The following is a 6,141-nucleotide window of genomic DNA, read 5'->3' on the forward strand; positions in this document are numbered from 1 at the left end:
GGGTGGTGCCAAGGTTACCAAACTACCCAAGGAAGGGGCAAATTTTCCATCTCTTGCAGTCTTCAAGTCAGGACAGGATGCCTTTCTGGAAGATGTTTTTGTCAAACACAAAGAATTCTGCACACTACAGTGGTAACTGGATGGAACTCCACAGCCTGTATAACACAGGAGGTCAAACTAGATAACCTAATAGTCTCCCCCAGCCTAAAAATTTATTAACAGAAAGAAGGACTAAGAACATGCCATTGGGTGTTTTACGTTCCTCAGATTTGAATACCAGCATTTCTCCCCATTCACTCCAGCAGTGTGCACTGTGCCAGCTGCAGCTTTAAATGAACGGTGGAGGGACTAGTTGGAGCAGCTGGGCAGAGCTGTGCCACGAAGAGAGGAGCACGTGAAACTGTAAGGAACAGGTATTCCTCATTTCAGTGCTGAGCGGTGTAGGTAGCATCAATAAAGGCGCACAAAGGCGTGTTCTTTCCACAAGGATCGTCAGCAGGCTGGTGCCGTACATGCTAGGGGTCTCCGGGGCTCAGTAAGGGGTAAGTGAAGGCACTGACTCGGAAGGAATCCTCACTGGAAGGGAAAAGGGTTGGTGACATTATGGAAATCTGAGATGGACTGTGCGCAGTAGGCTCAGTGTCTGAGTGCAGGCCAGGGGTAGGCAGCTTCTGTTCCCTACATCGGACCGAATCCCAAGTTTTGCCTTAGCATAGAGACGGTGTTAGCGTTTGTGCTGTCCTGTGCCTGTGCTCTGCTCCCAAAGCGTTCTGTAGCGGGGAGGGTCGAGTGCGAAGTCTGTGTGTCATTGGCCTGTAGGGGTGTTGCTGAAACAAGGCAAAACTGAGGGTGCAATGTGAACCTTAACTCTTCATTTCCCCTTCTAAGAACCGAGGGAACAAGAATCCTTACCCAGCGAGGTGACATTCTCATAGTTCTCCTGCATGACGTCTCTGTAGACGGCGGGGTCCAGCAGAGCCTACTCTTCCTCCATTAAATACACAGCCACCCCCTCGAAAGTCACCGGCTCCTGAAAGAGCAAGAGTCCCCCACTCTGCACCTGCTGCCCAGTGACAACCCCACCATTCACATGACAGGTTGTGTGTTGTGTGTGTTGTCTTGAGTGTCGTCTTGTGAGTTTGTGTGTCAGCATGTCTTGCGTGCCGTTTTGTGTCGTGTTGTGAGTTTGTGTGTCAATGTGTCTTGTGTGCCGTTGTGTCTCAAGTGTGTGTGTGACGTGTTGTGTGCCATGTTGTGTGTCATGTTGTGTGTTTCCTTGAGTGTGTCCGTGTCATGTGTGAGATGTGTTTCTGTATGTGTGACATGTCACATTGTGTTTGAGACGTGTTGTGTGTGTTGGTGTCGTGTGTTGTGTGTGAAGTTGTGTGTCATTTTGTGTGTCGGGTTGTGTGTTGTGTTTCCTTGAGTGTTGTGTGTCGGTGTCACCTGATGTGTGTGTGTGAGAGAGACGTGATGTGTGTCATGTTCTTTGTGAGACGTGTTGTGTGTCATGTTGTGTGTTGCCTTAAGCGTCGTGTGAGATGTGTGCATTGTGTGTGAGGTGTGTCGTGTTCTACATGTTGTGTGTTGTCTTGAGTATTGTGTTGAATTTGTGTGACGTGTTGTGTGTGTTTGTGTCGTGTGATTTGTGTGTAGTGTTGTGTGACGATTTGTGTGTCGTGTTGTGTTTCCTTGAGTGTTGTGTGTCGGTGTCACCTGATGTGTGTGTGTGAGAGACGTGATGTGTGTCATGTTCTTTGTGAGACGTGTTGTATGTCATGTTGCGTGTTGCCTTAAGCGTCGTGTGAGATGTGTGCTTGTGCGTCTGTTTTGGTGTCGGGTGTTGTTTGTGACTTGTGTGTGTCGTATTGTGTGCCATTTTGTGTGTCGTGTGAGATGTGTGCTTGTGCGTCAGTGTCGGGTGTTGTTTGTGACTTGTGTGTCGTGTGCCATTTTGTGTTTCGTGCGACGTGTTTTGGTTGACGTGACGCATGACGTGTGCCATTTGCGAAGTGTGACATGTCATGTGTGTTTGGTGTGTGTGTGTGTTGTATGTGATGCTTTCCATGTCCTGTTGTGTGTGTATTGTGTTGTGTGCCATTTTGTGTGTGGTATGAGATATTGTGTGTCCTGTTGTGTGTATCGGGTCGTGTGTTGTGTGTTGTCTTGAGGGTTGTGTGTGTGTGACGTGTTGTGTGTTGGGTCATGTGTGTCGGTGTGATTTGTGTGTGTCGTGTTGTGTGCTGCTTTGTGTGTCGTGAGACGTGTTGTGTGTGTCGTGTTCTGTGTGTTGTGTTTCCTTGAGTGTTCTGTGTTGCGTTGTGTGTGGTGTGTGTGATGTTTTGTGTCATGTTGTGCCGTTGTGTTTGTGTGTTGGTGTCATGTATTGTGTGTGACCTTTGTGTGTTCTGTTGTGTGCCGTTTCGTATTTCATGCGACATGTTGTTCATGATGTGCACCTTGCGACGTGTGAAGTGCAACGTGTTATGTGTGTGACATACAATGTGCGACGTGCTCCATGCACCGTGCATGCGACATGCTCTGTGTTGTTGCATGCAACGTGCGACGTATTGTGCGTGATGTATGACATGCGACGCGCAAAGTGCGACGCGTGACATATGTGCGACGTACGACGTGCTGTGTGCCATTTGCGACATGCGACGTCTCATGTGTGTTGTGTGTGCGTCAGAGTCGTGTGTTGTGTGTAACATTGTGTGTGATGCTTTGTGTTTTGTGTTGTGGGTGTGTTGTATTGTGTACCATTTTCTGTCATTTGAGGTGTTGTGTGTGTCGGTGCAAAGTGTGACTTGTGTATGATGTGCGACGAGCCGTGTGTGTGATGTTTTGTGTGTCATTTTGTGTGTCGTGTTGTGTACATTTTGTGTCATGAGTGTTGTGTGTCGTGTATGACAGGTTGTGCAACTTGTTGTAGGTGTGCGAAGTCTGACTTCTGCATGACGTGCAACGTGTCGTGTGTGTTGGTCGTGTGATGTTTTCTGTGTGATGTTTTGTGTGCAATTCTGTCTCTCTTGTGAGGTGTGTGTCGGTGTCGTGTGTGTGCATATCTCACGTGCGTAGCATGTGTGACGTGTCATTTTGTGTTGTCTTGAGTGTTGTGTTGAGTGTGTGTGTAACGTGTTATGTGTCATGTTATGTGTGTGTCGGTGTCATGTGTGATTTTTGTGCATCGTGTGCCACTTTGTGTGTCGTGTCACGTGTTGTGTGTGTCAGTGCCGTGGGTTGTTTGTGTGTGTCGGTGCCGTATGTTGCGCGTGTAATGTTTTGTGTGTGATACTTTGTGTCGTGTTGTGTGTGTGCCATTGTGTGTGTCGGGTGAGGTATTGTGTGTTTGTGTTGGTGCCCTGTGTTGTGTGTGACTTGTGTGTGTTGTGTGCTGTTTTGTGTTTCATGTGACGTGTTCTGCGTGACGTGCGACGTGCTGGGTGTGCGACGCTTTGTGTGCGTGACATAAGACGTGTGACGTGTTGTGCGTGACGTACGAGGTGCGATTTGCGATATGCTGGGTGTGCAACGCATTGTGTGCGTGACATGCAACGTGTTGTGTGTGACGTGTGAGGTGTGATGTGCGACGTGCTGGGTGTGCGATGCGTTGTGCGCATGACATGCAACGTGTGACGTCTTGTGCGTGACGTGCGAGGTGTGATGTGCGACATGCTGGGTGTGCAATGCGTTGTGCGCGTGACATGCAACATCTTGTGCGTGACGTGCGAGGTGCGACGTGCTGCATGTGCCATTTGCGACATGCGACATCTCATGTGTGTTGTGTGTGTGTCAGTGTCGTGTGTGTGACATTTTGTGTGTAATGCTCTGTGTTTTGTGTTGAGGGTGTGTGGTATTGTGTACCATTTTCGGTGTTGTGTGTCATGTTGTGTGTGTTGGTGCAAAGTGTGACTTGTGCATGACGTGCGACGTGCCGTGTGTGATGTTGTGTGTGTGTTGTGTACCATTGTGTGTCATGTGAGGTGTTGTGTGTCATGTTCTGTGTGTGTTTCGGGGTCGTGTGTGATTTTTTGTGTCGTCTTGTGTGGGTGTGGTGTGCCGTTGTGTGAGATCTTGTGTGTTTGTGTCAGTGTCGGGTGTTGCATGTGACTTGTGTGGTGTGTCCTGTTGTGTTTCGTCCGTATTGTGCATGACGTGCAACACGCAATGTGCCGAGTGTGACATGCAACGTGTTGTGCTTGACGTGCAATGCTGTGTGTGCCATTTGCGACATGCCGTGTGTGTGTTGGTGTCGTGTCTCATGTTTTGTGTGTGCGTTCTGTTGGGTGACGTTTTGCGTGTCGTGTGACTTTTGCGTGTTGTGTGTCGGTGTCGTGTGTGGTGTCTTCTGTGTGATCTTTTGTGTAGTGTTGTGTGTGTCGTGTTGTGTGAGCAACATGTGAGATGCTGTGTGTGCAATTTGTGACGTGCAAAGTGTCATGTGTGGGTGTCAGTGTCGTCCGTGTGATTTTTTGTGTGTGATGCTTTCCCTGTCGTGTTGTGTGTGTTGCATTTCATGCCGTTTTGCGTCATGTGAGGTGTGTGTGTGTGTGTGTGTCTCGGTGTTGTGTGTGTTTCCTTGAGTGTTGTGTGTCAAGGTGTGTGTGTGTGTGTGTCTCGGTGTTGTGTGTGTTTCCTTGAGTGTTGTGTGTCAAGGTGTGTGTGTGTGTGTGTCTCGGTGTTGTGTGTGTTTCCTTGAGTGTTGTGTGTCAAGGTGTGTGTGTGTGTGTGTCTCGGTGTTGTGTGTGTTTCCTTGAGTGTTGTGTGTCAAGGTGTGTGTGTGTGTGTGTGTCGGTATCATGTGCGTGTGACGTGTTTTGTGTATGTGAGACGTGTTGTATGTCATGCTGTGTGTTGTCTTGAGTTTTGTGGTGTGTGTGTAACGTGTTGTGTGTGATGTTTTGTGTCATGTTGTGTGTCTATGTGTCAGTATCATGTTTTGTGTGAGATTAGTGGGTAATTTTTGTGTCGCGTTCTGTGTCATATGATGTGTGTTTCCTTGAGTGTTGTGTGTCTGTGTCGTGTGACGTTTTGTGCGCCATTTTGTGTGTCATGTGACAGATTGTGTTGTGTGTGTGTGATGTGTTGTGTGCAATGTGTTGTGCGTGTGCGGCGTGCTATGTACAATGTGCAGTGCGACGCGCAACGTGGTGTGTCATGTTGTGTGTGTGTCAATGTCATGTGTATCGGTGTCTTGGGTTGTGTGTGTGTGTGTGACGGTGTAGTTTGTTGCGTTGCTTGAAACAGTGACACTCTGTGGCCACTCAGTGTAATCAAGAAAAAATTTCCCTCAAGGAGCAAGAGTGACACTAGGTGGCCACTCAGGGTATTGCACAAAGAATTTCCCTCAGGCAGCAACACTGACACTGTGAGGCCAATCCAGGTATTGCACAAAGCATTTCCGTCAAGGAACAGTGACACCGGGTAGCCAATCCACTAATGCACAAACCGTTTCCTTTATGAAGGGACAGTGAGGATGGGTGCTGAATCCCAGTTATGCACAAAGCATTTCCCTCAGAGCAATGGTAACACATGGTGACCTGTCAAAGTAATGCACAAAACCTTTCTCTCACAGCACTGCTGTGACATTCGGTGGCCATCTGGAGCAATGCAGGGGGTGTCTGCCTTGGAGCAGGAGTGACACCCGGTGGCCAGTGGGGGGTAACGTACAGAGAGAGCCCTCTGGGGGCAGTGAGTGCAGGGTTAGGACCCAGGAGCCTGAGCTGTAGCAGGTCAGTCTGGAGTGCTGTGCAGAGTCCTGGACCCTCCACATGCCGTGGGTGGTGCTACCTGGTGAGGGCAGACAAAGGCCGAGGGCTACTCTCAGACGCCTGCTCACGTCCTCTGCTGAATGTGGCCTGCTTTAGAGAGGACGACGAGACTGGCATGACCAAGGAAGCTCACCCAGTGATACAGAAGGAAGAGACACTTGAGGACTAAGCATCTCTTGTTACAGTCAAGTTGCTCTCCACGAAGTTACTGGACTTCAGGAAGATTCCATAGCACCTGACAATTCCTTGGAAGGGCAACAAAGGATTCCCGCACGTTTATCGTGCCCCAGTTAGATGCAGAGGTCTTTTCTCAGGGGCCCCACCCTGGGAGAGGTTTGACCCCCTGCTGGGATGCCACCTGATGTACTGG

The sequence above is a fragment of the Eretmochelys imbricata genome, chromosome 21, assembly GCF_965152235.1.
Source record: "Eretmochelys imbricata isolate rEreImb1 chromosome 21, rEreImb1.hap1, whole genome shotgun sequence".
NCBI classification, from domain to species: domain Eukaryota; kingdom Metazoa; phylum Chordata; order Testudines; family Cheloniidae; genus Eretmochelys; species Eretmochelys imbricata.